General features: G+C 30.2%; 1 protein-coding gene across 4 annotated transcripts in view; it reads left to right on the top strand.

Annotated features, from left to right (window-relative positions):
• Positions 1–638: 638 nt before the first annotated feature.
• The window catches only part of tho2 (THO complex subunit 2-like protein), a 36184-nt gene continuing 11769 nt past the window's right edge, over positions 639–25053 (top strand). Inside the window, exons 1-2 of one of the 4 annotated variants that reach the window (XR_015040273.1) lie at positions 639–2021; positions 2910–7952. The gene's annotated coding sequence lies outside the window, so the exon portion shown is untranslated. Of the gene's footprint in view, positions 2022–2909; positions 7953–21602; positions 21825–25053 lie in introns of those variants that run through there. The other 3 variants (XM_085813335.1, XM_085813334.1, XM_035353713.2) reach the window with 3 other exon arrangements.

Here is a 25053-nt window from a genome sequence, read left to right as displayed (position 1 = left end):
ATATCCATTACGTACACTTGCAAAAACTATCCGTGACTTCCACTATCTTCAGTTTAGCTCTAAAACGACAGTCAGAAACTTAAACAGCAGCTACACAGCTGATGGAAAAATTAACCTCTGTAATGATCGAGGCGATGACACCAGACTCGCTCTCTGTCGAGTAGATAGCAAAAAACAGCCGTTCTTCCATCTCGACGGTGTCCAGACTATAGGCACTGCTAACTGCAGGGAGATTTTCGCTGTAGATTATTGAATTTTCATGAGTTTTTCACTTGAATGCAAGTCACGGAAAATATCTCGATTTTTATAAATATCCCTTAATTTTGTGTTTAATTGAGGTTACTTTTACTAATTACGTATAATAGAGGCAAAATTATTTTCTGGGTCGAAAATTAATTTTGTAGTTGCACACAGGCGAGCTTGAATGCTGGGAAGAAATTTGGATGGGATTCTCTTCTGTTTTCTTAGCGCCATTGATTTCTTTTATCACATCATTTTACGGCGAAACCTGAATGATTTTAATAATGTGAAATTTCTAATTAATTTGTGAAATTTCTTTTAGTAAATGTTTTTCAGCGACATCTATCAGCGAATTTCTGTAACTCTTTCTGTAGCAGGAAGATAACAACTCTACTCCTGATTGACTTGGCCAAGTTATTCCTTCTGAAAAGCGCGTTATAGTATTGTTTTAAATTTTAAAGGAAAAGATGTAAAATAATGTTCCTAGCGTTTACAGATTTCTTAACAGAAGACCCGGAGAAAGAGCAGAAAACATCGCATTCTGGCATATGAAGCTTTCTTTGAAGAAATTTTGGACATTGTTGTTAGTCATCACTCTGCCGTTTCAGCAAAGGTATCTTACTTGAAATCGGGAGCGATTTCTCTTATTTATATACCAAAGTCTTTTTTATTATATTAAGAAGTTTAGAAGTGTATTTTTTTAGAAGAAGTTTTAAAAATATCCTGTCTGTTGGAATGTGGTTGATTTATGTGTCTCATATCGAACTTAATGTGTGTGGTCAGTTCACCTCTGCTCAACCCTGAAACGTATCTCCGTTGCTGGTACTTCTCTGGAATAATGTTGCTGCTATCTCAGTTTTTCACTTGTGGGAGAAATCAAGGGGGTTCGTTTTTCCTGTCCATTCCCAAAAATTTAATAAATTATCAGTCAAGTGCGTATGTTGGCAAGTGCATTAATTCTCTCTTTCTGTATAAGTCTAAAAGACGATACGCTATATTCGATTTTAGTTGAGAGTATCTAGCATCTATAAAAATATGTGAAGTTGTATATAATGTCGTCTGCATTGGAAGTCTAAAAGTAAATATATAGCAGAATCTTCTGGAGGAAAATGTAGAGATTCAATGGCAGTCCTCATGTCGTTTTCTTCTTATTATTTTCATGAAGGTAAACACCAGTACAATGGAAAAAAAAAAGGCTTATTGTCTTGCTGTTTATACCTCCCTCTCATAGGCAATGTATAGTATTCTAAATGGAATATTCCTTCAGGTAGTCGTATAAATCTGAAGATCTTTCAGGAAAGCAGTATCGTGGACTGTCTAACCCGTAATACTTCACGCTGAAGAATTACATGTATTTTAGGTGTCCCATTCAAAATTCATCCATTAATGGACTGCAAAAAAGTGCTTTAAGTAATGATGTAGTGCTTTTATTTTGGAAGTTCCTAAAATTAATATTCCAAGAAGAAAATAATCAGGATTGCCTGTAAAATTCATTTACTGAGAAGAAAATGCACTGAAATGAGAATGAGAAGATTATTTTCAAGATTGGTATGAAAGTAAACTGCACATTGCCATTCCGTCCTTTACGAGCATTTTGCAGAAGAGTTGATGCTATGTTTTCCAAGTTCATCATACTTCCTGGGATACTAATCCGACAGCGCAGAAATTGACATTTTTTTTGTGTTTGAGTCACCGGAAAAGATGCATAGGAACATTATCCTGTAATGGTGATAAAAAGTATTATTTAAATCCTGTAAAAGAGTGGATTGCAACATGATTACGTAATGAACTTTTTTTGTATCGTTACATTTTTATGCTAGTAAAAAAGTCTTAGTTTTCTTTTAAACATTCTTAAACATTTCCTAATTAAATATTAAGTATAATTTGAAAAATATTTTTTGACAAACGCAAAGTATTTAAAAACTTTGTATTATACATATGAATAGGAATTTAATTATTTATCATAGATTCGATTTAATGTATTTATTATATAATGATAAATAATTTTTATAGAAACGTACATAAATGGCAGATTTAGCAAGTCAGAAATAATAAACTACCTTTTGTTATAATTTTATATGCTTCCTTACATTAAGCAAATTTGGAAAATATATTTCCTAGAGATTAGAACATGAAAACTGCATAAAAATTTAATTTTGCTGTAACGTTTTAAATAATAGTTTATTGTAAGATTTTCAATATTTTTACAGCATTTTATGTGGGTACTATATAATACTAATCTTTTAATACTTTTCTAAAAGTAATATAAATAAAGTTTGTTACCATTGATGAATTCCTTTGAATGTTAAAAACTAATAAATGAAAAAGTAGTTAGTTTAAAAAAATATGTTAAAAGAATTTGCTAGGTTGTTTATCTATGATCAATATTTCAGTTACTAATTAGAAAATTGTACCTCTGAAATAAAAATTCAATGGACAGTGTTTTATCTGTGATACATATATATTCATTCAATTTTATAGTTAATTTAATAAGGAATTTTACTTTTAAACGCCAGAATTGTATTTTATGTTATATTAATGAAATATACTTATATATACTATCTTTGAAAAGACTTAAATAAGGTATATTGTGCATTATAGAAGATTAATATATTCTTGATTTTTTTTTTTTTTTTTTTTTTTTTTTTTTTTGTGTTATATCACTTAAGGATACTTATATATTTAAAACCAGATGGTGCAGTGAGAAAATTGGTTGAAGCAGAAGGATAGAAAACAGAAATCTAGTCATTAGTAGTCTCCAAATATTAATGACTTGTTTTAAATTTTTGATGGTATCTTGCAACATTTTTTAAATTAAGTTTGCTAATGTTTTGTTCTTTAAAAGCGTGTGTGTGTGTTTATTTCCAGTATTATAGATATTACACAAAATAGATTTAATAGTAATGCAATATAGAAGTGTTACTTTTTATATGTTTAGTTTTTTTGTTTGGCAGGCTATGTGTAATTTTTAAAATATAATTATGATTAATCTGATTGTTACAGGAGCTTTAATGAAATATATATTTGTAAAGCTTTTAAAACCAAACTCTTTTAATAGTTTTTAGGCACATGTTATGTGATTGTTTCTAAAAATATATAATATTTTTTTAATATCTAAGATGTAATGTTTTTTCTATATGAATGCCGTGAAAATGATTGTGTCTTAGAATTGAAGCCTTTTATAATCGTAGATATTTTTCCATTTAGTATTTATTTTGAATAATAAATTTTTCCATATTACTAACAAAAGACGCTGAGCACTGGAAGTTCGGTCCGAGGTTTGAATCCCGCAAACTGGCTGGCTGCATGGGCATTTTTGTGGTTTTCCCCGTGTGTAACGTGTATACAAGCCAGTTTCACTTAAGTCCTCCATGAGGGCATCCTTTCCTTTAGGCAAATAACCCTTGTGTGCTCTGCCATAATTGAATAACCCTAACCCATATTACTAACATAAATAGGAATTATGTTATTGGTAATAAATCAGGTGGCTTATTAATAAGTATTTATATCTTTTATTTTATTCATTTTATTTTCTTAGAAATAGTTTTTCCCTTTATTGGTGGGATTGAAATTAAGAAATTGAAGTATATGACTACTGAGAAGATTAAGAAATATTTACGTTAGGTTTTTATGAAAAACATTCATGAATATATTACAATTTCTTAGCAGGAAAAATGCTTGAGGGACTTGGCTGAATGATTTTAATTATGTAATGAAAGTGTAAATTATAATGAATAAATGTCGGAACTTTTACTCAGTAGCATGCAATCCTAGGATTGTATGAATTTACATAAAAGTATGAAATTATTATTGTTATTATTTGGAAAGGACATCTGATTAGATAAAATGTACTTTTTAATTTTGAGAAGTGTCTTGTACTGTCATAGACTGTATTTCATCAACAGGCACTTGGTATTACAGTATTCTTTTAAAGATTATATTTGCTTATGGTTTTCAGTCCTTTGTTGTATTTTGTATAATGACATAAAGTGTTTAAAGTAATATAATTCAGTAACTGTAAGGGCTCTAGTGTAGAATTGGGTGCCCCTTCGATTAGCAACAATTTTTTTTTTAAATTTTGGCGATGAAACCTCACTTCTGGTTGAGAGTTTTAACTTTGTTTTAGCTTCCTAATTTTATTTAAATGAAAATAGATTGATGTGTAGATGGACACAGAATTTGTGCAATTCTTTTATTTCTTATTGTTAGTGTAGCAGCCATCTTGAAATTGTGCCTTCCTGGCGCCGATCTTGGCGTCAAAAAAGAATCACCAAAAAACAAGGGGCACCCAATTGTAAACTTTTACCGATGTAAGATTACAGAAAGCAATACTTCCTTTTCAAATCGAGTACTGTGCTTAGTAGTTAAAACTGGGCATATATAAATGTTCCAATGTGGAAGTTTCAAATTGTCAAATGCTAGTGCAGTGGTCACTTTAATGAAAAAATACTTACGAAGCTGATTTTAGAATGCTGTGGAGGAAATATTAAAGACTTCTACTTAGTTTTCTATGTATTCTTTAGAAATTATATTTTAAAAATACAAGTCTTTCAGAGTAAAATAAACAATTTTTTAACCATGCTGTAAAAAAAAAAAAAAAAAAAAAGCAGAGTGTGTAGTAAGAGTTGCAAAACATTTGTTAAAAATTTATTTAAAACAATCTGCATTTAAACAGTGTAATATATATATATTTTTATTTCATTATTTCCAAATGTTAAGTGAATGGTAATATTTTTGCAGCATTTACTAAAAACATGAATTTTACAATGTAATGAGTAACAGAAATAGGGTAATTTTATTTCTGTCAAATGTAGGGGGAAATAAACTAAGAAATATGCTTTTTTTAAAAAAAATAACTAAGCACCTTAAAAATTGACTAAAAACATTTTTCGGTACTATTCCATTTTGAGGACCGTAAGAAAATTGCAGCGAAAATGTATGCACAAAAGTGCCAAATCTAGCAAATGCGCCCATTTAACAGCACACCAAATCTAGCGTATGCACTGATTTCAGATTGCATAAGTTTATATAGTTCTATATTTCTTAAGACACCATTGAAATACTAGTTTAATTTTTAAATCCTTTTTTGATATCCTATGGTTTTAACAATTTGGGAATTGCCAATGACGAAAAGTCTGCAATAGAATTTTGAGTAAAATGAAGAATCACCCACTGCTTGACGTGTTTTTAAGAATTGCAAATACTCGGTATCCATGTACACATCGACCTATTTTCACTTTTAAAAAAAAAATCCCAGAATGGCGCAAAAATGGCATTGTGCACCCTTGACTTTACCTATGTACACCTCGACCTATTTTCATTTAAAACGGAAAAGAAAATTTACGAAAATCCAATTGTTTTTAACCCTTGTAAAAAGCGGCAAACAAATAAGTGGGCGGTTCTGCACTTGACTGAGAATTTTTTCATAGAAAAGGCATCATTCATTATAGAAAATTATGTTTGAGCAACGAGATGAAACTATGCTTTAGCGATAACTCAGTAGCGAAATAGTGATGCAGGCATCCATTCAGTTATATTTAGCAATTTTTATATAAATTATAATAATGATCTGAAATAATTATTTACTCTTATGCTTTTATTCAGTCATGTTTAGCCTTTCATATATAAATTATAATAATAAAAAAGTATTATATGAAATTAACTTTTCATCTAAATTAAAACATCAATCTTAGATAGTTATTTTCTACATTCAAAAGTCTTTAGTCTGGACTTCGTCGATTCCGGATTATAGATCATCAGTTTAAATCTAGTAAGATGGCATGCAAAAATTATAAAATTAAAATGTGCATGTGTAAATGTATTATGCACATGCGTACATACATATTATGCACATGCATCAACGCATTATGCGTTGACGCATGCGCAGAAAGTTTGTAGCCTTGAGGTTCGGATTATAGATCCTTCTGAATTATTGATGTCCGATTTAACGACTTTTGACTGTATTATACTTTCTTTCTTGCATTAGGGTTGCCGCAATTATTTTTGGCAGCACTGACATCAACAATAGTTTGGCGATTTTTACGGCCCTCAAAACCTAATAGTACCCATTTTTCTTGTTGTAGTTAATATTATATAGTTGTGATTTTAAATGTCTGAAATCATTATTTTTCTGTGTGAAAGTAAAAATCGGTAAATGAAAACTTAATTTAAGTGTAGTGAAAGTTTAAACTTTGAGTTAAGGAAAAAAGGAATTAATAAATTGGTATGTGAAAATATATATGTGAATAAAAATATATGGTATATGAAAATATGCTAAACATTTTTAGGTGAGGTAAAAAAGAGGAATTGATAAATTGGTCCATGAAAATATATTAATAAAAATGTATGATACATGAAAAAATGTTAAAAAATTTTTAGTTGGGGGGGGGAAGAGGAATTGATGAATTGGTATATGAAAATATGCTATTACAATTATATGATATGTGAAAATATGTTAAAAAAATTTTGCCAAAAACATCATAAAAAAGTAAATTTGTAAAAAAAAAAAATTTGAAATTTTTTTTACTTATAAAATTTTTTTCCACATTTGTCTACTTAGACCCTAATTATAACTGTGTGTATAAATAATAGTATTTATTAGTAGTTTTTAGATTCTTTTAAGATGTGTATTTTGCTTGATGATTTTCTTGGTTTTTCATGTGTAACAAATAATTTTCATATTTCTGGACTTGTAGAAAAACTCCCAGAAAAGCAACTTATGAGCTTTTTTGTAACCAGTTTTTCATTCTTATCATGGTTTTATTGAAGAATTAATGCTGTTGTACTTTATTAAAAATCTTTATTTACATATTCAGAATTGCATATATGTTTACTGCTTACAATGAAAAATTTATTTGCATAAACAATGTAATATATTGTTTTCTGGGAACAAGGAAAGTTAAAATTAGCACCTTCATATAAATCATTCAGATTTCATATCAATATACATATCACTTTGTACTCATAGAAGTTGTTAGGTTTTAAGCACTCATACAAGATTTCATGTGCAGTTCATATTTTGTAACAAATATCTTTTATGTTTTCTGTGCATTAAATTATCAAAGTTCTTGTTTGAGAGATGTTGTTTCACAAATGAAATTTTCATTCAATAGAACTGAGAATGTTAATTTTCTTAAAAATTGGTTGGTAAATTCTGATTTATTGTTTCTGGTTTCAAATACAGCATTTTTCTGTGGCATTCAATAATTTTCTAAAATTTTTTAATATGATTTAAATTTGTGTACTAACGCTAAGTGATGCAGTATGCATAACTATTGATAATATTTCTGAAATTCAGAGACCATTTCTAGATTATTTATGTGCATATTGTTGAATTTTTTCTTTAATTTCAAAATTATTTTACGTTATTCTAATAGATTAGTTTTAACAACTTAATTTCTGTTAAGCTTTACTGATTTAAAAACACATACATTTGTTCATTACAAGCATGTAAATTAAGTATTGTGTATCCCTTATTGCAAATTTGTCAAGTTAAAAAGTTGAATACTTGCATATTAATGCTGCTGCAAATTTTGAGTTGGTACCGTATGATATTGACTTGATAATAAATGTCTTAACTCTCTGATACATGATGGTTCCGTCTTGATTATTTTCTTATGTAATGTGTTAAGCCTTTTACTGTTAGTTTCAACATTTTGAAATTGATGTCTGGGATTTAATAATAAAAAGGAAAATTTAATATTTCTGAACAATTGAGAGTTTTAATTCCCATGCAGTAAAACTGTACATCACTAAAAGGAAAAAGAAAGAAAAAAAAAAAAAAAAGGTGTTAAGAATGGGGCTTGGAAATTTGTTTCAAAGAATTCAGATAACATTTCGAATACCCGGCATATAGTGCTGCTATCAGATTTATGAATATGAAATGCAACTGGCACTTTTTCTGAGAAACAACTTCTCCAGAGCTAGTTGAATTGCAGATTACAAACAATATTTTATGACAGTGAAAGGAAATTATGTTTGAAGCTACATTTTGAATAAATCAACCATCTGATAAAGGTTATGCTTTTGAAATATTGCAGATTATCCCCAGTTAGAGCTATTTAAATTACCAAACTAGTTAGGAAGCTAATTTACCAAACTAGAGTGAAACTTAGATCCATAGTGAGATCGTTGAGAAAGTTAAAGCACTAACTGTAGCTGTTAATATTCAAATCCCAAAAATTGTTTTAGAATCTTTTAAATTACATATTTATATGAATATTTGATACTGAAAAAATACTTGCAGAGAGAGTTCTGTTTGTAATAAGATTCTAAGATATATTCAAGTTTTTAAAATTTATTAAGTTAAAATTTTGGTGAAAATTTACAATTAAGTGCCTCTTGCTTTTTGATGCCAGGAAGGCACAATTTCAAGATGACCGCTACACAAAACCAACATAAGAAGTCAAAGAATTGCACAAACTCTGTGTCCATGTACACATTGATCTTTTTTCAATTAAAAAAACGTTAGAATTGCACAAACTAGGCATTGCACACTGCCTTGAATTTGTCCATGTACACATCAATCTATTTTCATTTAAATAAAATCAGGAAGCTAAAACAAAGTTAAAACTATCATGGTAACCAGATTTGAGGTTTCATCGCCACAATTAAAAAACATTGTCGCTAATCAAAGGGGCACCCAATTCTACACTAAAGCTAAAATTTTTATTTTTAAGTTTAATTAAAAACTTTTTGGCACATTCTGATTATCTGCACCTGTCACTAAAATGTCTTGAACTTGTTGGCAATTATTTTTTTGCCAAGCTAATGTGCGAAATGAACCAGCCATTTTTAAATTGACAGTGCAACAAGAATTCCATACAAGAGCAATCAATCAATAAAACTGAAAAGGTAAAAAGCATCTATAATAAAACATTTACCTTGTTAGAGAAATCCTTGCTTTTTATGCTTTTGTTCTCCCTATGTGCATAGCAATTTGTATTTGCTTTAAAAAATTCCTGTCACGCAATACTGGCATTGTGCACCGGCCAAAACAGATATGTATTGTGTATGTACGTACTTGCTTCATAAATACATTTTCTCAATATTGTAGATTGCTACATAGTTATTTTGCTGACTTTCAGATAATCCGAAAGGAAATTTTTTTTTTCTTTGATCATGTAAGATTGCTTACAAATCATTATCAAGTGATGTCTTGATAGTAAGTTTTTATTATATGTAAAAAATTATAAACAACATTAAGAGAAATTATGCTTTTTAAAGTGGCCACTGTAAGCAGTTTGATGAAATTTGGTAACATTTAAAATTATTATGTGAAATATGGCAACCTTCATAAAATAAAAAAGTGCCGTGTATGGAGGGAAATAACATTCATCATCCCTTACCACCCCCTCCCAATGGTAGGTACAATTCGTCATAGATGTCCGCTACTAAGGCTAGAAGTGGTGGTCACTTTATTATACACATAATAGGTATGCCACTGCTGCCTCCTATGAAAGGACAAACTAATTTTTATCAATGCCTCTTCTGGGATTCAAATCCCTTTGGTATGGCAGTCAGAGTCACTAACCACTTTCCATTCTGGGTGGCTTTATTTACCTTTGTAAAACCCATAACTCGTAGAAGCCATTTGTAGCTGCAGCTGATGAATGATGGTTTTATTCACCTTTGTAGAAGCTGCAGCTATTGCAGAATCAAATATTGATGCTTTTGGATTTTCATCCATATTTATTTATTTAGTTATTGCAAAGTCTGATAAAAGTTGGCTTTTTAGCTCAACAGTATATGAAATGCAAAGCAGTAAGAAAAATGAATCTGGAACCATGAAACAAAGTAATTGACCCCAAAACCATTTTCAATTGTATATCCAAATACTTTATCTCTGAATAAATTGTTTGCCATTTTTGCACTTTTGCTCAGTGTGTAAAATTCTGTGCTGTCTAAGAAAACTCCACTTCTTTTTATCAACTTATGGTAAGTTAAATATGATTAATATTTTGAAGGGAACAATGTACAGTAATACACACACAAAAAAAAAAAAAAAAAAAAAAAAAAAAAACCTACTTGTTTTTTATTTGATGGAAAATGAAAAATTCTCAACATTTCAGGGGGGGAGAAGAGTATTGAAAGCATGATGTCACATTGTTTAAAATGAGCCTGGAAATCAAATATGTTGCATGTTATAAATATCACAAAAATTACTCTTTCTTTTCCAACTGTTTATAAATTTAAAATGTAAATATTTTAGAAAAAGAAAAATATTCAATCAATGATATCACATGAACAACTCTGTAATAAAAATAATCTAAAAAGTAAGCACATAGGACTTTAGAAATCGATGTACACTGCTGGCCATTAAAATTGCAACAACATGAAATAAAGCAAATATAAAAAAGATATTGCACGTAAACAGTATGGCATGAAGTAAAAATGATTAAATTTGTAAGCATTTTTTAAGATTACAGAAGTGTTGAATTAGTAGAAACAGCTGCCACCTCTGGCAGCTAAAATGGCTTTTACCTCATTAGGTACGGAGTCAGACTAGTCTTCAATGACAGAAATGGGCAACTTATTCCATACTGTTTCATTTCTATGCCACACTTCATCAACCGTTTTAGATGGAGAGAGAAAGCGGGCCAGTCTCTCAACAACTCATATCCAGATGTTTTCAGTGGGTGACAGATCTGGAAACTGTACAGGTCAGGGCAGCAGTCGAATCTAGGAAGGACAGAACACGACATGCAATATGTGGTCTTGCGTTATCTTGTTGGAACAAAGCGTTTGGGGGCCTCGAAGATAGGGCATAAGGTGTCAGAAATGTACTCATTTGTGTTCAAATTACTGTCGATCCAAACTAGAGATGTGCGTGTCATGTACCCAATGGCTGCCCAATGACACAAGGTGCCAATATCAAATGCAAGTAAGCGGCATGCGGTCTCCTCAGACACTCCAAACACATGTACGGCCATCAGAATACTGCATGTAGAACCGGGACTCGTTATAAAGGCGAGATTGTGTCACTTCTGTACCCAGGTTTATTAGTTGCCGCATCAGAGTTGTCATCTCTCTCTATGCTGCATTGTCAAGGGTAGCCGAAGTAATGGTCACCCTGCTGATAGTTCACGCTGCTGCAAACGATGCACCTTACGAGCTGATACTAGGCATACTGCAAACATGCCCATTTCCTGACTAATGGGCAGTGATGTTGTTGGTTTTGCAGGACTGACCTCACAATATGTCTGTCCTCTCTGGCATTAGTCATGGGAGATCCTGCATGCCATTTAGTATGATTCTCAGCAATCAATTGATTCCATATTCGTGTGACGGTGGTTGGATGTCGACCAATGTTATCATACAACGATAATCTACACTTTCGATAGGCAACAATCCTGCCTCTATCGAATTTCGAAATTTGCTATTAAGCATTTCTTCATATTATTTCAGGCATAACACAATTCTGAGCAAACTGCAATCTTACAAAACACTTTCTGAATGAGAAATCTACTACACAACCTTTTTTTTATGCAGTGCTTCAGAAGTTGATTTTCTCTTCTGTATCGTCTAAATGCCCTCAAATATTAATCATTTGCATATCCCAACCTCTTCTTCCCTTCATGTGATTGTGACAAGATCATTCCTTCCTGGTGTTGCAATTTTAATGGTCAGTAGTCTATATTATTATGTCATCTTCGGATTTGGGTGACTGATTGAGGTGGCTGCTGTAACGAGCAAGTAACAAAAATACAAATATCGGTATATTCTGAATTTAAAAAAAAAAAGTTAATTTTTTTTAATAATTTATAAGCTTTTAATTTATTATTTGCATGTAAATATTTCGATGCATACATAGCTTTCTTCTATATTTTCATATCTATAGTGTATAACAATTTGTGAAATTCACATTGTGTGTATATTATATGCATAGTTCTGTATAAAAGCTCTTGGATACAAAATAAAATTATGGCTAATGGCCATTTTAAGTGCATGCATTGTATTTGCTCTGTATTTAAATTTTCTTATGTGTGTATGCATGAAAATTTTCTTTCCTATTTCTTTTGAAAAGTATCTTTTTAAAACTTTCTTTAAATGAAATAAATATTATATTAGAACTGAATTACAAATTAAATGATAATACATAATAGGATTGCTGTGAAAAATATTATGTTCATCACAGTTCTTGAATAATTTTGATACTGTAATGTATTTTTCAAGCTACTGCTGTTAATATTCTAATATTTTCCTTTACTATTAGATCTTTATTTAAATGCCATTAGTAGAAAGCATTTAAAAAACAGCTATTCTGTCTTGATGTATTTTAGGCAAGAGCTGATACACTTTTCTTTAAAATGACACATTTTGTATCTATCACATTTTAGTATATTGTTATGTTATGATTTTAATTTTATTTATTTAATTTTATATTAAAATTTTATTGAATTTCTCTAATTCAAAACTGGAATCTAATGTTTGATATATTTTTAGTTTATTTTCTATGTGCATAGGCATTTAATTATTGTTATTATTAGAGATATTTTTTAATTTTGGGCACAAATTTGACTTTGGATTTCATGTAAATCTCAACACTTTTCCTCTTAGTTATAAAATCTGAATGAGAATTAAGAAAAAACATAAATCCTGTGCAGCCAGAAAATTTGACCTGGGGGCAGGAGAATATCCTTACTTTTTAGTCCACAGTGGTTAGGGGCACACAGAAAATAATTATTTTCACACTTCTTTGATATTCGAGAACTTTCATACTTATTGTATTAAAAATTTAGTTTCTTCACTAAAAACAATGTTAAAACAATGTTTTAGAAATTAGAGAGGAATCATATTTGGCATATGGTTTGGTTAATCACTTTTTGTTTTATTAAATCTTATTTCATTTTGAATTATGGCAATAAATATAAAAAGTTGCTTTTCGATTAAGCCAAAAATATAAGTTTAAATTATTTTAGCACCCTGAATTTTATTTTGTAATTATTTTTTAAATAAGTGTAATTTCTTGAAACTTTTTAGAAATCCATGACTCTTGATAATCAAAAAAAAAGTTAAAATGTTATTCAGCTTCATCTATATGAGAAAGAAAATATGAATGTTGCTGAAAACTTGGAGAAATCATGTATGAAATTTAATCCAAGTTTGTTATCGAATAACATAACTAATAATGGGCATAACATTATTCTACCAAAGTAATCTTTTTACAAGCACAATTCTAATTGCATTGGCTAATAACAAATAACATATCAGCGTTAATATTATTGCATTAATTTTATAGAATTTTTTTTTACGTTTTGAAATAATCTGAAAATGCCCTCTTTTTTGTTGTTATAAACAATTTTTCTTTTCATAAACTCTGTATTAAAACTAAGTTTATACATAAAATTTAGTAAATTACAATCGTGGCCTTTAATTTATCTTGAAGCAATGAGACACACTCAGAAGATAGGACTCAGATCTTGCTTCTTCTGCTAGCAAATAGCTGAAAAGTGAAAGTTCAGCTTCAGTTCCATTCTCAGTGACTTAAATATCTGGCTGTGTGAATTTTCCATTTTTTTTTTTTTTTTTTTTTTTTTTAATGAACAACATGTTTTTGTATATTTTTTCTTTTTGCCTAATTTTAAAGTATGCACTGTATTTGAATTATGCATGAAGTTACATGTAACAAAGTTCTGTTACTAATTAGTTAGAGATCAATAATTATCAATTACAGTAGTTCAGAATATTCTTCAAACAAAATTTTGCATTTATTACTTAGTATTATGTTGTAAAGTTTGAATTATTATTCATGATAATCTTTTAGAATTGCACTTCAAGAAAATTATGCATAAACTTCTGAGCTCTATTCATTGTGCAGGATATTTCCCATCTTATAACTTTGAAATTAATATAGCAGTTACATGACTTGCATATTTCACATGATTATAGCTAGTGGTATTGGAGGTTTTTTTCAAAACAAAAGAAAGAAAATGCAAACAATTTTTTTTTCCTTTTTAGGCGGTGTTTAACTTTAAATAATAATATAGAAATTATAAAGTAATAAATCTGAAGTTATTCGGTAGTGGCTATGCTGGCTGGCGTTTATAATGCAAAAACCAACAGCTGTTACATTCGTTTTCTTAATTCTTTTAACATTTTCTGTATGCAGGCGAATATTTAATACTGTGCAGCTAATGGTGCTATTGAATACCATGCATATAATGTTGTTTAATGTAGTGAATATGGAGTAATTTATATTTTTCAGATGGCATAAAAATATCGGTGTTGATGTATGCAAGCTACCATGTTTAGTTAGTTCGTAATGTTTCAGATGAGCCTGCAAAAATTATATTTTTAAATATGAAAATAAATATGAATAATTAAGAATGCATAAAAGAAAATGATTTCATTAATTAATTTAATAAACCATCAAGTTTTTAATTCCATTAAGTTTAAATTTCAGTAGCTTCATAATTCATTAATAATAGCATCATAAAATAAAAAATTAGTTAATTAAAATTAGCTTTTGTATTCAAATGTGAAATAAAATGGTGGGGAAAAGAAATAATTACAACAAAAACCAATTTTAATAGCACCATCTATATAAATAAATAACTATCTAAATGTGGTAGATAGCATGCTACATCATAACCAAATTATCACAGTCATTTCTAATAGTGTATATGGGGTTTTAGTTTGGTTTTTAATGCTTCCCGCTATAAATCTTAAATCATCTCTGATAGATACTGAATACAATAAACTTCATATCAAGAAAAAGGTCCTAACTATTTAAGCTATTAAAAAATGACAATTACTACAAACACTTAGGTCTTATAATTGTGTGTCCCAAATAGCTATTACTACTTCTCGAATTTGTGTCTCACTTTTTAAAACTATTTAAAGAAAAAAAAAATATATTTAAAGAATTAAAACTTCAAAAAGTGAGTCCTAATTCAGGTTTTCAGAGTAGGAAAGCTCTTGGCAAACCAGTATCGTTAAAAAAAAACCTTGTTTAAAAACTGAGCGTTTTACTGAGTAATGAAAATAAAAAAAATATTTAATTTTAATTCTTCACTCCTTCATTGGGGGGGGGGGGGAATCAAAACTGAACATTGTGGTTCCTGATAACAATTTTGTGGCAGGTTTCTGAAGAGAAAGAGATTTTCTATGAGAGAATAGATACGAGATTCTGTATGTGCTGAAAAAACAGAAATTATTTAGCATGTTGTAAGCTAAAATAGTAAGTTTGAAACTTCTGAGAATTATAGCTTTTCAAATTTATGTGAAGTCCCTTCAGTATTCTTAATTAAACATTTAATATCTATGCATATTTAAGTATTTAGTGGAAATAAAAATTACATGGCAAAAAAATCATAAAATGCATTTATGATGATTTCTGCCTTCAGAATAGGAACATTAGGGTTATTCATTTGTATGTATGTATAATGAAAGCACTTGTATAAAAAGAGATTACTTCCATGTATCACAATGCATTAAACTTAAAGTAAATTGTAGTACAAAAATTTCAATTTTAGTTTAAAACTTAAAAAGAAATGTTGATTTTTGATGTTGAAATGTCTCTCTGTTGTGTATGTCAGTTGTAGGATAAGGCCTTCTTTCTTTTCCCAAAATCAGTTTTTCCATGATGCTGTATTTTGAAAAAGTGATATTTTTTAATAGTATGTTGTTATTAAGTCAAACTGACCTTTGAGACTCAAATCCAAAATATTGCCATCGGTATCAACATATAAACTTAGCAGATGATTGAAATTGAAATAAAGGATTACAGTTTAGGGAAAGGAGGTACGCTTACCCTTTGTGTGAAAAATAAATTATCTAACAAGAAAGGAGAGATCATGCTGACAATTTCTTTTTCAATTTCTTATTTATGTAAACTAATTTTTCATATAAAAAGCAAATTCAAGTGAACAACTTGATTGCATGGATATTTTTAAGGTTTTCCTTGCATGTAACATGAATATGTGCTAGTTGTTCCATAGAAAGTTTTCTGTGAAGGCAGTCCTACTGTTAGGTAGACAGCTTTTGTGTGCTTTGTCTTAATTAACTAATCAATCAGTTTATAAAAAAAATGAACTCAGAATGATACTGGGCAGCATAAAATGAATAAATTGCGATGCTCATAGGATAGAGGTTTATTTTACATCAACACTGTGTGTAGTCTATTCTAGAACATGTATGAATTTCAAAAAGCATGCATAAGTGGAATGAGAGGTCATAAATTCTTTAGGATCAGTGCTGTGGAATATACTGTGTTATTATTTATATACAACTTATTTTGATAAAATGAAAATGTTTCAAACAATGGAAGAGCCTTGCTAATTTGCTTATTGTTTTTTTAAACAAATTCATATAACTTGTGGACTATTTATGTAATCATGACATGGAAATTGATAGTATAAAAATTTGTTCAATAAATTTTAGGTTAGATTTTCTCTTCTATTCTTTTGCAGTTTATTTATTTATTTATTTTATAGATTCTAGCTATAGTAGTTTGTTACTTTCATTGCAAAGAAAAGCAGACATTTGCTAGCATGAGTAAAATAAAAGAAATCATAATGATTTATTTGTTCAGTGTTCATCTGCAGGAATCTAATGCAGTTCATATTAGAAATATGAGAGTTTAAAAAAATTTAGTTAGAGTTGTATTTATGCAAACTTTGTTATAATCAGTCTGTTAAAAACTACACAATTTTAGTTTAACATTTTAATGCATAAAAGGAAGCATTTGAGATTTTTATGACAAATTGCATACAGTTAACTTCAATATTCAGTGTTTTAAATTATAATTTTATAAATCTTTATGTATTTGTAACCATTGATTAATGAGTATTGAGATAAGAAATTTGTAAGCAGTTCTGCTTTCATTCATGTAATCAGAAAAGAATTAACAAATTGTCATCATTTATTCTTAGCGTGTAATCTTTCAACTAGGTGAATTTTGCAGTGTCACCCTGTCAACACATAAAGTACTTCCTGTCTAACATGGCCAAAAAAAGGGGGGACACCAGTGGCTGAGTTCTAAAGTAACTGAACACTGTTAGTTTAATCTAGGCTGAAGTTCTACGTGAGATGTACGAGAGTTTTTTTGGGGGGGGTGTCATGTGTAATATGAATATGATGCTCTTTCTCTTAAAAAGCCCTCTACAAATTCATCTCGCTTTGCTTTAACTTAACCTAACACCACAAAACATTACTAAGCATTAAAAATTATTTAAAAATTAAATTTTTAGAAAACTTAAGGAATTTTAAGTATACACCTTGTGTACCAAACATCTGTTTTCTCATTGCAGTTATTAAAAATTGAATAATATGGGCATTTGAAACAAAGCGATAAGAAAATTCTGAATGCTAATATATTTTAACCCCTTAAGGACCAGCATCAGGAGAACGAAGCATAGTTACGGGACCGGACCCGCTGAAATGGATCGTCGCCATCGGCCGCGCATTTTCAGCAGTTTAAGCCTAATTTTACAAAAGAAAAAAAAAATATATAAAATCAGCATTTTGATATTATGACTTCAATTTTTGAAGTTGCATATTTAATGTACTTGTTTTTAATGTGTATTAATATAAAGAATATCACATTAATAGAAATAAATTAAACAGGCAAAATACTAAAATCATTACTGTACGCACAGAAATAAGTACTATAAACATAAAAAAATTACAAATAGGAAATTTAAAAAAAAAAAAAAAAAAAAAACTAAACAAGAATTACTTGTAGGTAATTCAATTCAAATTTAAAAATTCTGCTGTGTGTGAAATAATTCAAAACAAGGATCGGCGCACAGTCCTACATTGCATATTTCACTCTCAAAATACGTTGTTTGCTTTTCCTTGGTTTTAGCGCACACAGCGCATTTTCTCCGACTTTTATTACCTTTTTTCATCAACGTAAATTTTCGGAAGCTGTCTTTCAGTTGGACGGAAAGGTGGAGTGTCCGGGAATTTTGGACAAATTTTTAAGTTTTTAAGTAAGGCCTCTTAACTATGAACTGAAACTGAATATAACCCCAACACATGCCCCAAAACTTCTTCAAAAGACACTCAGAAATATTTCATCCTCAAATTATATTAGAAAACTTCCTGTTTTTCTAATTCAAAAACAGTGTCCACGATGACCATGATCAAGGAAAGACACCCACTGGCGGGATATCCATTACTGATCATGTCAATCTACATTATATAAAATTGCATTAAAGTAAATACGGTACTTTTCCGTTTTGCCGGCGCAAGCGATAAAGTCGCCAATAATGGTACAACCGATGCCAAACGGAATATTCTCGCTGGTAACCTTTTACGCCTCATTTTCAAAACAAGTCGCAGCTTTTTCTTATCAGATTGATTGTTTCTTTCAATGCTGGCATATTATTACATAGAATTTTTATCAGATAGTTCAGTTTTATGTCTAAGGCCATTTTCGGTAATTAAGTCAATTAGGATGCAATCACAGCGCTTACCCGAAGCCGAAAATATAGAAAAGGAAAGTCAAGGGTTAAATTCATCAATTCTAATGAGAATGCACTAGTGAAGTTAAGCACTGCAGTTTTACATAATTTCTGAGTAAGCTATTCGTACGCATTGAAATATTTCTTGCATTTAAACTTGTGTTCCAAATTAAGATTTAAATTGAAATTAATGTAGATAATTACTAAGAGCATTAGATTTTTGTAGAGTAGTTTACGTGTGATGAGATCGCTTGGGGTCACGTGATATGAACCGGCGAATTAGTATGTTGAACCATGAAAGCATAGTAAATTCTTAAATTAATGACTTTTTACAAATTTATTGGCTTTTTATAAATTTTTAAACGATATTAAAATGTTTATGCCTTCAAAAAGAGAATTCTTAGAACTAAAATTTTTTAAATATTTTTTATGTGTATACTGTATGTTGTCGCCAATAAAGTCTGCTTGGCGAGATTTGCACCGGCGAAACGGAAAAGTACCGTAAATACATTATACAGTCAAAAGTCTTTAATCCGGACTCGTCGGGACTTCAGCGATTCCGGATTATAGATCATCAGTTTAAATCTGGTAAGATGGCATGCAGAAATTATAAAATTAAAAATATGAAACTGTAATTTATGAAATAAAGAGCAATTATGATCTAAAGGGTATCAAAGTTTACAAAAAAAAAAAAAAAAGCTTAATATTTATTTGTTTACTTTATTAAACATTTCAAAATTTTTTCATTCAAAATTTTTTCGTTTTCAATAACCTCTGTGTCACTTTCCTCACTATTGGAAGCGAATTATAATGATGAGGAATTTGATTTAAATCATATCAAAGACGGAGTACATCGAGATGAAATACTACATGTAGTAAGGAATTATAAGCCAAATAAAATAAAAACATCTGCCCTGAAGATAAGGATAGTGCTGACAGATCAACTTCCAATTCATTGTGCGGTGTCCCCCCCCCCCCCGGCTGCAGAACAGCGTGAAATTTATAAACAGATTTCATAGTGGTTAGAGAAACGAAGGATATGCCTTTATCCATTTTTTGCAGCAATTCCACTTTTTGTTTAATGGACTTCGAAACATACTTTCGCTTTGTAGATCCTTTATATATTAGTAAATATATATTAATATATATCGGAAATTCTATTTGACATAATCGAAAGTTCAAGCTTACTTTAATAAAATTGCTCTAACAGTCTGCAAAAAATAATAAGCCGGATCCGAAGATTAAGGAACAACGCAATCTGCAACATTAACTGAATTAGATAATTTGAGCTTAGCTTATACCGTCCATTATACGTTAAACGCGCATGCGCAATTCGCAGCCGTAAAGGTCTTACATCAATGAGACGCATGCGCTGAAAGTTTGTAACTTTGAACTCCGGATTATGGGTGTCCAAATTAACGACTTTTGACTATATACCAAAATATAATGCTTGTGTCATTATATTTAATGACCATTCAGGGCATTTTCTATAATGACCTATTAAATCGAGGAAGAAAAACAAAAGCGCTGGCTCTTTCTTGAGAAATGTGAGCAAGACGTATTACGAGTTCGATAAAGCTGATAGTCTTTCTCCTTCTGTGATAATGTTGTAATGTTACTTTTTAATTAACCAAGAAAATTTATGTTGAATTTCAAAATAAATAGAAGAAAAAAAAAAAGAAAATTCTAACAAAATAAACAAAAATGCCTGTGCCCCTTTAATTCACAGGCGCACTGATAAAGAGCCGTGATTTCCAGTTTGTTTTTTTCAATAAATCTCTCAAAACCAGAAGCACAAAACAGAAACTAATGACAGTACATGAAGGTCAAATGCTGTATGAATCAATCCATGTGAAAACAATTACCACTTACTCTTTACTGGCTTTTAAAAATTCAAATAAATTGTCCCGTTTTTAATGTGGCTTATACGTGACACTGGGCTCGTAGGAGCAGAATCGTTGCGTTGCGTATACGTGACATTGGTCCTGAACGGGTTAAACAGCATAACATTCACAGATCTGAAATATCGTTTACCAAATATTAAATTGTGTGTTTTAAACATGAGAATTAGCTAAATAGCCATTTCAGTTTCTAGTCACATTTTAATTTCATGAGTTGGTTTTTTTGAACACTTTTTATGTGAAGAAGACATTTTTCTTAAACCAACAAGATAGCTGATTCTTCATCTCTTGGTAAACTGAAAAAGATCTGATTAGACGGAAAACATCATCACCAGAGTCATGGCTATGAAAGAAAATTATAACCGGGATAGAAACCAACCTCTAGTGCTGAAAAAATATGCCAGAACAGTAACAAAAAGAAGGTGATATAGCTTTAATGGAAAAGTACCAAAAAATATATATTCAGGTACAAAAAGATTGGGTTCATCATCTTATATTGATGGCTGACACTAACAGATTGACCAGATAATGTAACCACAATGAAGTACTTTTTCATAATACTTCACTAGATGGCATTAAGTTTTATGCAGTTTTATAAAGTTGAAGAATTGATCTCTCAACTAGGGAAGTGCAGGAATGAAAATTTTGTGCATGTTTAGGCTTAGAATATCCTGAAGCTAAAATGGTTAATATTTTTACATTTGCTGAAATAATGACCTTATTTCCTAAGTTCCTTCATTGCTGGGAATATGCCAGAATTTTTTTATTTTGAGATTTTTTTATACTTAATTTTTAGTGTAAGCAAAGTTTTAATACACTCGTGTGCAAAATTAAGAGAATTTGTACGTTATGTTGAATTTCTAAAAAACTAAAAACATATTTTAATGAAATTGTATACGAATATACATTTATAACAGGGAAAGAGATATGCCACTAAAGTCATTTATGTACGCATGATTATCAGTTAAGTTCAAAATGTAGGGATGTCTAAAATTGATGTTGTGATATCAAACTGAAAATGAATCTTATGGAGTATGGTCATCTCTCACAGCTAGGAATATCGCCTTGCCTGACAGCATACTGGACAGGAGGCAGCTGAGGAGTCCCTGTGGCAGTCAACCCACTCCTGCAGCAAGGCACTTTTAAATTATAAGATGGTTCTCAAAGTGGAATGGTGAGATGAAGAGCCAAGAGCATCTCAGACATGCCGTACATGGTTAAGGTCAGGAGATCTGGCTGGACAATCTGTGCAGTGAATTTCGTCACTTTTCAGGTAAGCCTGGACCAGTTGTGAACACAGTCATTAGCAGGAACCGAGGACTAAGAATGCCCCTGAAAAGTCGAACATATCCAAGATCTCTGTATACCTCATAGCAGTCAGGACGTCTTTGTCAAATACATGCAGGGGTGTGTGGCCGTCCAACATATAATGCCTTCCTAAACCATTATACCTCTGCTAATGTAATGCTCCTTTTCCCTGATGAGGGTGGATGGTATTGCATTCCATCCTCTACTGAAGTCTGTTACAAGGCTCATGTTGCCTGCACCATTCTAAATGCTCTCTTTTGTGTGCTGCAGTGAGCAGCGCATGAACAGCAGGTCTTCTTGAATACAGCCCTATCTTAGAAAGCATTTGGGCAACTGTAGACCATGAAACTTGGGTTTCGGTACTAGCATAGAGCTCACGTGAGAACTGTTAAGCTACAGCAGTCCTGTGTTGCCACTCTGAAAGTGCCAAATAATGAATATCATCTATCATTGTGGACCTTGGTCGATCTTGCCCAGGTCTTCTCAATATGGATCCAATGCCCTGAAACCATTTTCAGAAATTGTGGAAGAAAACTGGTCATTGCATTGATATTTTATAAAATTTGCCTAATTCTTGTGAGAAACACAGAATCAAACCTTTGTTTCAGTATTTTTATAAAAATAGACATGATTTGCAAATTATTTTAATTTTGCACACAGGTGTCATGGTGATAAAGCTGGTATATATGAATTTCCATAAAATAATTTCCGAAGGATTATATTTTCCGTGTCTTTGAATTAGATCTCAGATGGATTCCAGTGAATTTTTGATAGAAAAATATCCTACTAGTTTGTTTTTGCATAAATATTAATAGTTTTGTCTAATGTTTTTATGAGATGTGGTGAGTGAGAATTTCTTGGAGCTATCTATTTATTGCAAGCTTCTGCAAACTGGTTTATCAAATACTGTAGCTTGCATTTGTTGTACAGTAACTGTATTTTTAATGCAACTTGAATTCCGTTTCCAGTTTTTTATACATAATTTGTAAACAAATATTTTAAAAGCTAGAAAAAAATTTGCATGTGCATCTTAACAAATGCAAAATAAGCTTTTGAATTTAAGCTGTACAGAATTTTGCCTATAGAATTGAAAATCTGGGTTTAAGAACCTACAGAATCGTATGATGCTGAAATTATGTTAAAGATCTATGCACTTGTAAATATTTCAGTAAACGGTAAAGGTAATTTCATGGCAATTGATGTTATTTTTATTTAAAATATGTAGTAAAACTTTTGTTTCATTTTCTGCATTTTAGCAAAACTCCTTAAACATGATTTTCACAATTTATATTTAATTTATCCATTATATATGTACATACAAATCTCATTATTGAAAAGATTAGTAGACTTCATATCTTACATCGCAAAAATATCGGTTTCTGATGCCCTATAAATGCAATTTCAAGAACAAATTTTCTAGTTTTTTAGTTCTAATGTTGGATTTGAATTGCATGTTAGAGGAAGGTTTGCAGGAGTTAGAGGGCTATCAAAGGGAAGTTGATCCATATTTATGTTGCATATGAGCATGAGATTTTGCTCATATGCAACATATTATTCTCATTTTTTCAACATATTACTTTCATATTACTCTCATCTTTTCATATTCCAAAAATAAAACTTGGGAACAAATTACCAATGTTTTGTGGTTTTAACAATCTGATTGTTTTTTAATTATTGTTATCAGCTTAATCTCCAATAAATTACAAATGCTACATCAGCAGCTCTTTGTTTTTTAATTGTTGTTATCAGCTTAATCTCCAATAAATTACAAATGCTACATCAGCAGCTCTTGAATTGAAGATTCCTTGTAGGAGTCTTTCATTGCGAGTTTCAGTATTAGAATTATTAATTTTGGTTTTGGTTGGGAAATTAGGACAGTTGTGGTAATTTGCTAAAAAAAGGGGGAGGGCAATTCTATATCTCCTGTTCTTCTGGGCCAATTGACGATATTCAACTTGCGTTTTTCATGTTTCGAAAGTGTGACTTGATATGTATTAGATTTATATATATCATTGTTCTAATATAGGTATTTGAACACAAAATCAGACTTTTTCGAAATGACATGCCAATTTTTTTTCCATATTTCAATTCTACAACTCAAATTATGCCAAACTGCCAAGTTTTATAAAAATCGCACAAGTAGTTTTTAAAAAACTAGCTCTCAAAATTTTAGCTCCTCAGTGTTGAGTTTGGAATATATTTATTAATATCTCTTTTTTTAATTAAACTTAGATTCTTCCGTTCACATTTCAAAATTATGTTCATTCCAAATAACATTCGCCCATTTTTTATGATTTATTTTTAAAATTTGTATTTCTTAAATAATTTTTATATAATTTTTCAAAAAAAATTTTGAATTATAATCTGTAAATTTTTTCCATCATCTTAAAGTAGATGTATTTCTAAACATACTTGTAAAAAATTAGTTTTTTAATTCAAAATTTCCGAAGATACACGTGAATTTATATATTGGCACGTTTTGAAATTTGGCATATTTGTTGAAAGCGGTAACATCAAATGTAATTTAGGCACTTTGTTAAAATTATTTGAACGTAGGAACGATGGACCCCCCCCCATACACAATGTGAAAAGTTAAGAATGTTGTGACTTTTTCCACTCCTGCACATTGGAAGGGAAACTAAAATAGATTACCATATAGTAAGACGTTCTCCAAGTGAATTATTTCTGATACAAACTGAAGAAAATGTGGCAAGATAATTTTTTGAATTTCTCCATAAATTTTGTACCAAATTGTACAAAATTTAATATTTAGGCATAGTTTGAGTCGTAGATTCAAAATATGGAAAAAATTGGTATGTTATTTCAGAAAAAGTCCAGTTTTGTGTCAAAATACCCATGTTAGAACAATACTATATGTAAATTTAATTTATATCCTAAGTCATGTAACACAATTTAAATTTTGTCAATTGGCGCAGTTAGAACGGGAAATATAGAACTGTCCCATTTTTTATTTTCACTGTGGACAACTAAACTGTTAACATCTATGAGAAGAGGAAGCAGTTTATTATGCTTCCATATAATTATAGTACATGAACTTTTGAATGAGGGTGAGAAAGCTAATTTTTGTTGTAATCGTCACATTAACATCTGTTTTGTGCTTCTTGATTTGCATTGTGAAGTGTGTATAGTCTTCAGCGCTATTTTTAAAAAATAAGTTTAGAAAATTCTAATTA

Source organism: Stegodyphus dumicola, chromosome 3 (genome assembly GCF_044657685.1).
Source record: "Stegodyphus dumicola isolate Sdum_Otavi_A_Nest chromosome 3, ASM4465768v1".
In the NCBI taxonomy this organism is placed as follows: domain Eukaryota; kingdom Metazoa; phylum Arthropoda; class Arachnida; order Araneae; family Eresidae; genus Stegodyphus; species Stegodyphus dumicola.
This window is presented reverse-complemented; position numbering and strand designations above follow the sequence as displayed.